The sequence below is a fragment of the Myotis brandtii genome, unplaced genomic scaffold (genome assembly GCF_000412655.1).
Source record: "Myotis brandtii unplaced genomic scaffold, ASM41265v1 scaffold819, whole genome shotgun sequence".
NCBI classification, from domain to species: Eukaryota; Metazoa; Chordata; class Mammalia; order Chiroptera; family Vespertilionidae; genus Myotis; species Myotis brandtii.
Window position 1 is genome coordinate 414,136 of NW_005371320.1, and position 14,562 is coordinate 428,697.

Below are 14,562 nucleotides of genomic sequence, written 5' to 3' on the forward strand. Positions count from 1 at the left end.
TTGAACTTTAACTTACCAGGCACTGAATAACTGCACAAATTAATAAGCATAACGCAAATAAACCTATTTTTCTTGTTCGCCAAAAGCGAAATATTTCCTGTTGCACACACCAAACAAGGCAGTACAAGACTAATGACGTGGCAATCAGCTGCTAAAATATTCGCTGTTAGTATTAGTGGAGAGAAATGGTGTGCCTGCACGTAAGGCGTGTAAGAGAAATGAATGCAACACAATTATAGTAATCAGTCATTAACGAATGTTGTAGTTCGTTATTAATAAGTAGAGGCCCGGTGCACGAAATTCATGCACTGGGGGGGGGGGGTCCTCTCAGCCCAGCCTGCGCCCTCTCGCAGTCCGGAAGCCCTCGGGGTATGTCTGTCTGCTGGCTTAGGCCCGCTCCCCCAGTTCCTTAGCACTGCTGCGGAGTCAGGAGAGGCTCCCACCACCACCGCTGCACTTGCCAGCCCTGAGCCTGGCTTCTGGCTGAGCAGTGCTCTCTCTGCGAGAGCACACTAACCACCAGGGGGCAGCTCCTGCGTTTTGCATCTGCCCCCTGGTGGTCAGTGTGCATCATAGTAACTGGTCATTCTGGTCATCTAGGCTTTTATTATATAGATTATGTATAACAGGATATTGTAAAAATTAAGTTACAAAATTTTATTAAAACATTTCTTACAGCCCTGACTGGTTTGGCTCAGTGGATAGAGCATCAGCCTGCGGACTCAAGGGTCCCAGGTTTGATTCCAGTCAAGGGCATGTACCTTGGTTGCGGGCACATCCCCAGTGGGGGGTGTGCAGGAGGCAGCTGGTCGATGTTTCTCTCTCATCGATGTTTCTAACTCTCTATCCCTCTCCCTTCCTCTCTGTAAAAAATCAATAAAATATATTAAAAATAAAAAAAAAATTTTTTTAAATATCTTCAGAAACCTTTTCCACGGGTCTCTATACCCTGTATGTGTTTGGGTTTACATAGTCGACCTAGTGAAGTTATATAAAAGAAAAAACAAGCCTAGAGGAATGTTTTTTTAATATCTGAGCAAAATGAATTCAAATAATGAAAATAACTAATTTCTACTTAAATGAATTGGTTTGCTACAACTTACACAAGCTTAATTTTGAAATCTGGTTAGCAATTTTTTTCATCATTTTTTAAAAATATATTTTATTGATTTTTTACAGAGAGGAAGGGAGAGGGATAGGGTTAGAAACATTGATGAGAGCAAAACATCAATCAGCTGCCTCCTGCACACTCCCTACTGGGGATGTGCCTGCAACCAAGGTACATGCCCTTGACCGGAATTGAACCTGGGACCCTTGAGTCCACAGACTGACGCTCTATCCACTGAGCCAAACCGGTTAGGGCTTTTTCATCTTTTTTATTTTATATATACTACTAATGAGAGGGAGAGAAGGGACAAGATAAAAGGAAATATTTATTGCTCATCTATTATGTGCCAGGCACTTAACTTGTAATCATCCTATATAATAAAAGCGTAATATGCAAATCAACTGAACGGAGGAACAACTGGTCGCTATGACGTGCACTGACCACCAGGGGGCAGACGCTCAGCCCAAGAGCTGCCCCACAGGGGGAGCACCACTCAGCCAGAAGTGGCAGGCGAGCGCAGTGGCAGTGGCAGGAGCCTCTCCCTCCTCTACTGCAGGCGGGCAGTAAGGAGTGAGGGGTCCCGGACTGTGAGAGCCCCGGACTGCAAGAGGGATGTCTGACTGCCGGCTTAGTCATAGTAAGCTGGCAGGTGGACATCCCCCAAGGGGTCCCGGACTGCGAGAGGGCGGAGGCTGGGCTGAGGGACCAACCCACCCAGTGCACAAATCTCATGCAACGGGCCTCTAGTACTTCTATAAAAACTGAAAGACCAGTCCAGGCTGGTGTGGTTCAGTTGGTTATAGGGTCATTGTTCCATGCACCAAAAGGTTGCGGGTTCCATCCCCAGTCAGGGCTTGTTGAAAGGCAACCAATATATGTGTCTGTCTGTCTTTCTCTCCCTTTCCCTCTCTCTAAAATCAATAAGCATATCCTCAGGTGAGGATTAAAAAAAAAACTGAAAAGACCATAAAAACATAGAAAAATATCATGATAAAACAAAAAGCAAATTATGACACTCCCCACCAGAAAGGTGCTGAGAAGAAGGAATGCCAATGAGCATCAAGGAGAAACGTGTCGGAGGAGAGTCCCTCCGCTGCCCGCCATTCTAAAGTACAGAGTGAGGCGCTCCTTGGGAAGCCAGTGCCAGAACAAGTACAGAAAAACTAGTAAAATGCTGTCTCCAGGAGGGGGGTATACAGGAAATGTCTCCTTCTCATTGCACACAGCCTTTTGCATCTTTTAACTTTGTACTTCATCCAAATAATCAATACAATTTTAAAAAGTCAATCACGGGGAAAGAAGTGTGGCGAAGACCACCGAGTCCTCATCACACAGATCAGTCTTGATTGCCGTCCTCTGCCAGGGACACTGTGGTTTAAACATACACCCTTCTCCCTAGGCCCCCGCATCACAGAGAGGGGGGTGGGGTGTCACACCCCCACAGCCACCATAGGCATTACTCAATGACTCACTCAGATGAGAACTAGACCTTGTCTTTACCTGCTCTACAGCTTACCCAAGTGCCCATCACAAAACGGAGCCCACACTTTACCTGATAGTATGAACATGTAATGCATGTGTGCCTTTGAAGAACATGGAATAACATGATAAAGCTCAGTGACTGCTATTTTCAAAGAGCTTCTCTTCCACACGCCCCTGAAATCGTACCGTCACACAGCCTTCCCATGTTATGGGTAGTTATACATCCTAAGTTCGTTCATTATTTATCAATAGTAATATTTTTGTCAACTGGAAGACAGAAAATGTTAAAAGTAGGTGATTTTATTACAGGCGTCCCCATTTGTTGAACATTCACTGTACACCATTTGTGAAAGACCTACATTAGTACCTGTTTTCACTGACTGAAAGAAATCCAAAAGATTTTTGCTTTTAGGAAAAAAGGTGAAAAGTGAACATCACATCTAGCGCTTGTCTTGCAGCACGCAGGCTCCTGAGCGTGCATTAGGCACTGGGTCTTCACTTAGGCCGGTTCACCTTACGGAAGGTTTCCAAGGACGCTCTGCTCTCAGGTAGAGGGGGAACCGTGTATCACACAGAAAGTCTCGGCTGGGGCTGAGTCTGGGTGGTAAAACAGTACGCTCGAAAGAAATGCGGTTTGGAGAATTTTCACCCAATTAGGGTCTCAATGAAAGGACACGAGAAGATACTTAAATACAGATGTGGTGGGTGGAACAATGTTGGAGGGACTGTCAGGCACACAAGCAGACAGGCAAGCTCAATGTGAGGAAGAACAGCAACAGTGTCACCCACGATAGGAAACACTGAGTCTGAGGACACGAGAATTAGGCAAAGGTTTAAGAAATCTGATCACTGTCAGAAAAGACAGAATAGGGGAGAGCATGCCTCTAATTCACTCTCAGTATCCCATCCAGGTAAGTGGACACCCAAGACTCAGGGTCTTCCCTGTTGTCATTCTTTATATATATACTAGAGGCCCGGTGCACGAATATGTGCACCAGTGGGGTCCCTCGGCCTGGCCTGCGGGATCAGGCTGAAACCGGCTCTCTGACATCCCCTGAGGGGTCCTGGATTGCAAGAGGGTGCATCCCAGGCCGAGGGACCCCACTGGTGCACGATCGGGGCCGGGGAGGGACGCGGGAGGGCTCCAGGGCGTGTCCGGCCCCTCTCGCTTTGCCCTGGTTGGTGGAGCAAAAGCCACATGTCTATGGCTAACTACAAGGAAGGGTGGGAAAGCGTGTTGGCTGTAGGACTAATAAGGTGGGGAATTCCCCTGACTTCAAAAGGTGCCAGACACCAAAAAGCACAATCAACAGCCACAAGTGGTACCACACCGGCAACCACCCCCTAAGGCCCTTGTCTACTTTTTTCTCGACTTATTCCCTCGATTTCTCCTAAAGTTCAGTGCCCTTCATCCCACAGTGGAATCGCTTGCAACCCTATTAGCTGTTTTGGGTATTTCTAAACAACATGCTAATGTTACTATTGAATTTTCTCTCCAGTTTCAATGCTATCTACTCACTACCTTATATAGAAGAGGGTCTGGCTTTCTCACCCTTCCTCCAATTATCCCACAACATGCTTAGCAAATTTTGATTGAGCCAATGTACTTATTGTTTGTGGCGGCATAAATACCATTCCTAGCTGAGTCCCGCTGCACTCATTATTACAGGCTTATTTTGTGCACCCTGTTTTAGCTGGAACTAATAATTGTCCTTTTTTTCTTGCTTGATTTTCTGCAAACCTCACACTAATTTACTCCCAATCTTCCACTAAAAGTGTAAATCTCAACACATCAGGCTTCCCTGCCAGCTGCTTATTTCTCGAGGGCGTCCCCCTGGAGCCCTGTCCCCTGGCCAGTCTGGGCTGGCTGGCTGCTGCCTGCACAGCTACTATCCCAAGATTCCTTCTGCCATCCCTCCAGGGATGCCCTTCTCCTCAGCTCCTTCTTGAATTCCATTACCTGGCTCTGGGCCCCGTGTCTGAGCTAAGGCGACTATATAGGCGACTATATCGAGGATAATGGGAACCAGGACCCTCACTGTCAAAGGAGAGTTAGGAAAAAGGAAAGTGAGGCCAGAAGGAATCAATCCTATGAGCTGGACCAGAAATGGTGGCCCTGGATGACCATGGTTTCTGACACAATATACCCGCAGAGGCTTAGGAACAGGTATCAGATGTGTAGACTGTACACACACGTCTGGCTCCTAGTTCTCTCAGGCCGAGAAGCAATGATGCCTGCAGCCCTGAGCACAGCTAATGCCAGGTATTGGTCTACGATACTCTTCACCCACTAGGAGAGTCAGTGCTCCTCAAGGAAGCACTGGCTCAAGCCCGGGGCAGGGAAGCTACAAGATGGACGTGGAATGTTTCCATGTGCCAGCGAGCAAGTGCTGGAAGGATGGTGGGGGTCTGTCAAAAGGACACGGGAGCCGGCTTACAGGGGCTCCCACTGGCCAAACATGGCATCATCTGAGCATCAGATAAATGATAGTTATGGATTATAACTGAGTAAGGGGAAAACCATGAGTCCACAGTGGTAAAATAAAGGAGTGAATAAATGACAGAGAATTTAGAAGCCACAAACTGCTTCCTCACAAAATATTTATTACACATTAATAAATACAAAATACTTTTTAAATAATTCTACAGTGGAGAATCGTGGCAGGCACTGAGGAAACAAAAACTTATTCTCAAATGGTCCCCAAAAGGGTACACAGTATAGAAAGAGGGCGGAGGAGCCCCTCCCCCTTTAACAGAAGAAAAGGCCTTCCGTCTGGAAAGGCCTGGTTCGTGGAGCACAGATGGAAGTCCTCCTGCTAGAGCCTGGGGCGCCACTCCACTGCCACCTCGTCCCGAGGGTTCAGACCCTCAGGCCACTGCTATGGCTTCATTTGTCCCCTGGAAGGTTGGGGGACCCTCTATTCTCTCTTGTGAAATACTGGGACGCACAGACTTCTTTTTTTCTTTTATTCATTGTGCTGGGCACGTGGTGGGTCTGTTTAACCTGGAGATTTGTGACCTTCAGTTCTGGGAAATGTTTAAATGGTAATGTAATCACTGTTCCTTCTCAGTTTCCTTTTTTCTCTCTCTCTGGAGGACACCTGTAATGCAGATGTTGGCTCTCCTGAACTGACCCATTACCTCGGACATATTCCTTTCTGTTTTGTTTTTCTATTACATTATGCCGTAATCGCTTTAATTCCAATTAATTCCCTCCCCCCGCACACACACATCCACACAGCATCTGAAAAATGCACACATAATACTTAACACCTTCAGTGTGCACCTCCTAAGGACATTCTCCTACAGGACCACAATGCCACTACTGCATGTGATTGATTAACATTAATTCACTTCCACTTTCTATGCAGCCTGTGTCCACATTTCCTCTTCCCACCTCAAACAGTATTTCTCAACCAAGGATCCGATCGAGGCTCAGACACTGCCCGCGTGCCTACTACTTTTTGGAAGATCTCCTCGGCTCCCCATTGAAAACCTCCCTGCCGTCCTATTTCCCGGCTTCTTTCCTGGTCTCGTGCCATGAATTCAACATGCCTTTAGCTCTGTAAGCCTTTTGTTTCTGAAGGTGAACTTTTCTTCTGCAACTTGCTTGCGTTTCCTGTTTCTTCATTGGTTTCTCTTTTATCTGTTTGTGTCAGACTTGGGGCTTTCTTCCTGGTGATGATGGTCCTTGACTGCTCAGTCACAGCTAGAAGGAAGGGCTAACTAAAAAGTAGGTTTTCATTCCGTGCTCAGACGGGCTTATTGAGAACAGCAGCAAGGCCTGCCTGCAGGGACCAGACAGGGATCTGTTTCGCTAAGAGCCATGAGACTGTATTTTCTAAAGCTGACCACATACCTACCTCCTCGCAGGATCTCCTCACAGTGTGACTAACTGAACTCTTGCCTTCAAAAGAGGAGGTCTATGTTTCCTCCCCCTTGAACCTGAGGAGTCTGTGACTTCAGCAGGAATGATGTGCTGACTTCTGAGATAAGTCGTAAAGAGAAGAAACGTGCTGCCTGACTCTCTTGGGACACAGACTTGTGACATCTGGGCAGTGAGCACGTGCAGGCAACTTGAGCGAGTGCCCTGAAGCAGCAGTACACACTAGTGCACACAGGGACCCCTGGAGGGGCCCAGACCACACGTAGGGAGAAGCCCGGTGGGCACACTGCCTCCTCTGCCCTGTGCCCACTGCTACTTTTCCAGCTCCACCACCTGACTGCAGCCACAGAAGTGACCTGAGCCAGAATCACCCAGCCCAGCTCTCCCAAACCCCTGACCCATGGAAACCATGAATTATATTAAGTCACTTAACTTGGGGGCGGGGGGGGGTGTCATTTTTTAGGCAGGAAGATCAAGTGAGGCAGATTTGGGCACCTGTAAGGGAGAAGCTGCTGCAACAAAAACCTAGACCATGTGGACTGGCTTTGGGACAGGTAGCAAGTGGCAACTGGCCTGGCGGAGGCTCTGAAGACTTGAAGGGCCTCGACAGGAGACTATCAGCAGCGGAAGTAAGAAAACGATGGTTGTAGGTTGGAGAAAAGGGACCCCTGGTACGAGGTGTTGGAAATGTGGCTGCAGTAAAACGGAAACAGGAAATGTGCCCAATAGACTACATGACCTATCCCAGGAGACTTCCAGGCAGATACTGAGCACCAGCGGTGTCTCCACACTGCCTCAGAGAAAAGGAGAGGAGAGCTGGGGAGCACAGGCTGTTAAAAATAAAGGGGTCAGGCCTGGTTTGGCTCAGTGGGTAGAGTGTCGGCCTGCGGACCAAAGGGGTTCAATTCTGGTCAAAGGCATGTACCTTGGTTGCAGGCTCCTCCCCAGCCTGGACCCTGGTCAGGGCTCATGCAGGAGGCAACCAATCGGTGTGTTTCTCTCACACAGATATTTCTCTCTGTCTTTCCCTCTCAAAAAAAAAAAATCAATGGAAAAGCCCGGCCAGCGTGGCTCCACGGTTGAGCATCAACCTATGAACCAGGAGGTCATGGTTCGGTTCTCGGTCAGGGCACATGCCCAGGTTGCAGGATCAATCCCCAGTGGGGGACGTGTAGGAGGCAGCCGATCCATGATTCTCTCTTATCATTGATGTTTCCATCTCTCCCTCTCCCCCTCCCTTCTCTGAAATCAATAAAAACATTTAAATAAAAAATAAATAAAAATCACTGGGAAAATATCCTCGGGTAAGGATTTTTTTAAAAAAAATTTTTAAATAAAGGGGTCAGGACTTGCTGGGTTAAAAGGGGGTATTTCTCATCCTCAGCCTGTCCTGAGTGCAAAACAATTTTCAAGATAAGAAATGGCTGTGGGGGGGGGGGGGAGGTTATGATTGGGTAACTTTATTAAAAAGTCAGAAAGATCCAAGACAGTTTCAAATTGGCATTTCAAACAGACCCAGGGCCTTCCAGAGACCTTGGGGGCCACCTCTAAAGACCCTCTCCGTGCAAACAGCAGCGCTCTGACACTGTCCCAGCGGCTGTCCACCACAGACGCACACGGAGGCCACGGAGGCCACGGAAGCGAAGGACTTACCACAAAGAGATGTGTAAGTATGGCTTTTGTTTAATAGATTGGATTATAAATTGGCACATAGAGAACCCACAAGAATTATAAAGGAACTGTTCCAGTTTAGACTGAAAGATAAAAAACAGTACAAAATTAAGTTGTTCCTCCCCAAATATTGTGTGTGAAGCAGGCTAAGAAAACTAGTCAGCTATAAAAAGCAGCCATTTTTTTTGGAGAAAATAATTCCATACCATAGATCTCATATGGGATTAATATCCACAATATACAGAGCACTCCAAAAACTCAACAACTTCAAAAAAAATGGGCAAAGGACTTCAATAGACATTTCCCCAAAGAAGATACAGGTCTTCTTCGTTTTATTGTGCTTCACTGTATTGCACTTCAGATGTTGTGTTTTTTAAACACATTAATGGCAAGACCCTCCCGCCGGCAAAAAGATTACAATTTGTTTTAATGCAAAATTCGCTTTTGCTGCAGTGGTCTGCAAGCGAACCCAGGGTCCTAAGGTAAGTCTGTACACACATGGTTAAGCAGCACATAAAAAGAAGCTCAACTTCACTAGTCATTAGGGAAATGCAAACCAAAACCACAATGAGATCTTACTTTACACCCATTAGGATGGATACTATTAAAAAAGAAAGGAAGGCCCTGGCCAGTTTTGCTCAGTGGATAGAGCATTGGCCTGCAGACTGAAGGGTCCCGGGTTCGATTCCGGTCAAGGGCACATGCTCAAGTTGTGGGCTTGAACCCCAGTAGGAGGCATGCAGGAGGCAGCCGATCGATGATTCTCTCTCATCATTGATGTTTCTAACTCTTCTCTCTCCCCCCTTCCTCTCTAAAATCAATAAAAATATAATTTTAAAAAATATATTTAAAAAAAAGAAAGGAAGGGAGGGGTAAGAGAGGGGAAGAGGAAGGAAGGAAATACATTGTTGAGGATGTGAAGAAATTGGAGCCCTTGTACAATGTTGGTGGAATGTAAAATGGCACAGGCACTGTGGAAAATAGTATGGCAATGCCTTAAAATTTTTTAAATAAAATTACCATATGATCCAGCAATTGCATTTCCAGGTATGTACCCCAAAGCACTGAAAACAGGGTCCTGGAGAGGTATTTTGTATACCTATGTTCAGAGCAGCGATATTCACAATGGTTAAAACGTAGAAGTAACCCCAAGTGTCCTCCCACAGAAGAACAGATAAGCAAAATAGAGTGTATAGCCATATAATGGAATATTATTCAACCTTAAAAAGGAAGGAAATTCTGACATGGGCTACAAGATACAAATTCGTTCATGGGCTACATGAACCTTGAAGATACTATGCTAAGCACAACGAACCAACCACAAAAACACAAATACTGTATGATTCTACTTATATGAGGAATTTAGAATAGTCAAAATCATAGAGAACGAAAGTAGAATGGTGATAACCAACGGCTGGGGAGGGGAAAATGGGGAGTTTGTGTTAATGGTGTTTAATGGGTAAAGAGTTTCAGTTTTACATGATGAAAAGAGTTCTGGAGGTAGATTTTGCATGATGGTTGCACAACATTATAAATATATTTAATACCATGGAACTTTACACTTAAGAATGGTCAAGATGGGCCCCGGCCTGTGTTGTTGCTCAGTGGGTAGAGCATGGGCCCCACACCGGGGGGTTGCAGGATTGATTCCCAGGCAAGGGCATGTACCTGGGTTGCAGGTTCAATCCCCAGCCCTGATTGGGTCCATGCAGGAGGCAGACAATTGATATGTCTTTCTGACAACAATGTCTCTCCCTCTCTCTCTCCCTCCCTCCCTCCCTCCCTCCCTCCTTTCTACTCTCTCTCTTAAAAAAATGATATCCTCAGATAAGGATTAACAACCATAAAAAGGTTAAGGAGGGGGGTTGGGGGTTAATGGGGGGATGAGGACACATATATGTAATATCTTAATCAATAAAGAAATTTTTTTAAAAAGTTAAGGTGAAAAAATTTGTGTTATGTGTATTTTAACACCTTTAAAAACAAACCTAGCCATTACTTACGGAAAAGGATAACTCAGAAGTCAAAACAAAACTCTCAGAAGGTAGAGCCAAACACCTTGGAGAATCACTCCCAAGCAAAAGAACTAAGTCCTAATCAATGAACTAGCAACTTGTGCCTGGCTGAATTTCAAAAAAGCTATGGACCAGTGACTGTTGTGCCTGTCTTCTTCTTTTGTGAACAGATGTGTCTATAGCCATTCTCTAAGCCTGACCCACCATTTTTAGTTGGAAGGAGTGTCAGACTACTTATCTCTTCAATTCACATGTGTTCAGGTCTAGAACCACACCTGAGGAGCTCCATCGAGTCACAACTGGATTTAGATGACAAGATCCTTAACTTAGAGCAACTGTAATAATGGGGTGAGAGTGGGAGTATTGGGAGAAGGTACATAAATATAATTTGCCTGAAGTAGGAATGCATTACAATGAAAGGGTAAATTGTGCTTAATCATGTGTTCCAAAGATGGCCAGAACATCATCCTACACATTCTCCTTACAATCTGACTTTGATTCAACTTCTATCAAGAGAAGGAGTCTATGCTAACCTCCCCTTGAGCCTGAACAGACTTTCGACTGTGGCAAAAATGATGCTGTGTGACTCCTGAGGCTACATCACAAAAGGCGCTACCACACGAATAAGGATTTTGGTCAGCCCAAGCTGCTTCGGCATGCCTACTGTTTTGGCTCCAGCCACTATGTGACCACAACCTAAAGAGAAACACCCGCCCCCCCCAAAAAAGACAGAAAAAAATAAAATGAAATAAAGAGAAACCCAGGCCAGCCAGAACTGCCCAGCTAAGCCCTTCCTAAATCCTGACCCACCAGAAGCTGTGAGCGATAATTTATTTTGAGGCAATAGTAATGGCAACAGTAATGCAACATTAACTGGAATACAGGGTGACAAATGCCAGAGGATGTATATAGACAGACCTTTACATCTGGGCCAGATTTCTCCCAAAGAAATCTAATCTGTTGCCTAGAGCAGCGGTCGCCAACTGGTGGTCCGTGGACCTCTGGTGGTCCATGAGGTCCGAAAGGTTGGCAACCGCTGGCCTAGAGGATATGAGCCAGACTGCAAGAATTCTGGGATGTTCTGAGATTGTCACCATTCAATATGCACACTTACACTTAATCTATGCATCTTCCCATCCTCTCATGCACAGTCCCATCCATCCTTCCCTCTTCAAATCTACTAAGAGAAAACATTCACTGATGGAACAGGAAAGGGGCAGTTGCTAGGTTGTTGAAAGTAAAGGCAGAATCTAAAGATCGAAGGACTTCCTATAGACTTCCGGTCAGCCCTCCGGGTCAGCCCTCCACGCCACACCTAAGCCTCGAAGAGGCCTGTCCTCCCCTTCCTGGCCTTCCTGAGGTCCTGCAGCTGCAATCCGCTTGCTTCTGACTGGCATCACTCTATCCTCTGGTTTCAGCTTTCTCGGTTCCTCCATGGTAATTACTATTTTACCTTAACCTATTTTCTCAGTTTCCAAAACATCAGTGACATCTTCAGACTGCTCTACTGTTTATAGTATCCCATTACTCCAGACATCAAAACCCAATCTTTTCACTTCCCTTCCTATATGGTTTGTTTACATCCTCTCCAATTTAATCTCTTTTCCATTTCTAATGCTCAGTTCAGCCTTCACGATCAAGTTTAGAATACTATAAAATCTTTAAAATGGCCGTCCTGACTCCATTCTCCCACACTCCAATCCCTCCTACAATGTCACAGAATACTTTTCTGCCCATCCTATGCTAGCACACACTAAGTGCTCAGCAAATATAACTACCAGTATTACCATCAAGTCATCAGATCAAGAATTTTATAAAGATGATCTCTTAATCCTCATATCAACCTTGTGAGAGAAATATTATCCCCACTTAACAAAGAAAATAATTCAACAATTATCTGTGGAACTGAACTATCTCTCATTTTCCTCTTGCCAAATAACCTCAATAATCCTACCCAGCTCTAAAATCTTATTTTCTACAATTCAAAGGTAAGAAACTGGAGACACTACATACAAAATTTTACTAAACATAGGTTTTCAAGATCACAGACACTTGTTAATATTGGCATTTAACTTAACAAAGGAGTTTATTCCTTCATTTGATTCCTGCATTCCTACTTCTTCCTTCTCTTAGATCAAGACACTGAAAGGACACTGGGCCGAGATACAGTGGGGGCAGGAGTGGAAGAAAAGGGGTAAAAACTAAACATGCCCAAAAGGAATGGAGTCACAATGACATTAATCTGTTTTAGCCACAATCACAAGGGAGGTTCTCGAAAATGATATTCAGAAACATAAGGTTCCCTTGATAAAAATGCAGATCCAACGGTACTCAAATACTATAACTTCTCTACCAAGAAAAGTCTGAGCCACAGCTACACAAGTTCAAAACTAATAAATGAGGACACAGCCATCTTGGTAAAACCAGCCTTCATACTACATTGGATACACTATCCAAAACCCATAGGAACTACATTAGATACAGGGGATAAAGCAGAAATAAAACATGGCCCATGCTTTTTTTTGGAGCATACAATCTAGTTGGCAAGAACATTAAACCTTGTGCAAGTTATTTAACTTCTCTATGTCTCGGTTTCCTTTTCAGTTGCTTCCTGGGGTTGCCCTATGACGCACTGATCACAGTGGCTAACACATAAAAAATGCATAAATATTATCTATTATTATTAAATAACTACTCAAATAATTCTTTGAATTATAATCTGACAAGGTAGCCTTTGGGTAACTGTGTGACTTGGAGGACACAGTAAGAGACCAATTACATTTCACTCTACATTTTTGAAATTTAGTTGTTTTATACCAATGATACATTACCTATTAAACATTTTTAATTAAGAAAGTTAGAATTTCACCCTAGCTGGTTTGACTCGGTGGATAGAGCATCGGCCTGCGGACTGAAGGGTCCCAGGTTCGATTCCTGGTCAGGGCACATGCCTGGGTTGTGGGCTCAATCCCCAGACCCCCAGTGTGGGGCGTGCAGGAGGCGGCCAATCAATGATTCTCTCTCATCATTGATGTTTCTATCTCTCTCTCCCTTTCCCTTCCTCTCTAAAATCAATAAAAATATATTTAAAAAAAAAAAAAAGAAAGTTAGAATTTCAATCTAAATAAGAGACAAGTACCTGAATCTCCATGATGCTTCCCTGGCTAAGCCGTCATTCAGAAGCATAGAGAACTCCCTGCAATACCTGTTGCCCCTGGGGAATCTGGCAGGCACTCTCGGGCAGCTCAGGTGTTCCCATCTAGTCCATGCAGATTTGAATACTGACCTTCTAAGCCTAAGAGGCCACGCTTATAGCACACAATCAGTCATGTCAACTAATTCTCTTCTATGTCAAACATTCAGTTAATTAAAACCATGACCAGTCCTTTCCACTATAAAGGGTTTATACAATTTCACAGTTATAATTCCAAACTACTATTTTGTTACCTTCCCCCACAGAAGTAAAACATCCAAACACTTTTTAATGAGAAAATTTACATTCTGAGCTAGATCTGCCTTAGCAACAAGTTATAAAGTCATGTCATCCTACTTATGTTCCCATGGATACAGTCATGAACAGCACAGTGGCACGCTGTAAAAATCAAGAAAATAATCCCAAGAGAATCACATTCAAAACTTGGATAGAGCCCAGCCAGGCGTGGCTCAGTGGCTGAGCATAGACCCAGGAACCAGAAGGTCATTGGTTCAATTCCTGGTCAGGGCACATGCCTGGGTTGCAGACTCAGTCCCCAGGAGGCAGCCAATTGATGATCCTATCTCATCAATGTTTCCATTTCTCTCTCCCTCTCCCTTCCTCTCTGAAATCAATTTTTAAAAAATTTTAAAAAAAATTGGATAGAAAACCATACTGTAAAGGAAAGATCAATGTGTAGTAGCTCTTCCTATTAAATCCACCTATAAGTCCCAAATAGCCTTCCATTAGAATCTCCACCCTTAGCTCTGGCTGGATAGCTCAGTTGGTTAGAGCATCATCCTGATACACAAAGATTGTGAGTTCGATCCCTGGTCAGGGCACATACAAGAATTACTGCATAAATAAGTGGAACAAATTGATGTTTCTTTATCTTTCTCTCTCTGTCTCATCAAGAAATTACATTTTTTTAATAAAAAAGAAAAGAATCTCTGCCTTTAAACCTATCCCCACTCAATGTTTCTAAAAACAACTATTAATAAGGCTTCAGCAACAAACTCTGAGTCGGAGTTAATAATGACCCTGGGCTATTTGTATGTGTGCTATTCCCAAAACTGATACACAGTTCTTTCTGATGTAGAAAATTTGTCAAATTGGCTTGAACAGAAGGTAGAAACCCATTCTATATTTTAAATCTGTAATCCAGATAAAGTTAAAAATTTTTACTGGTTTTTTAAACCAACACTTT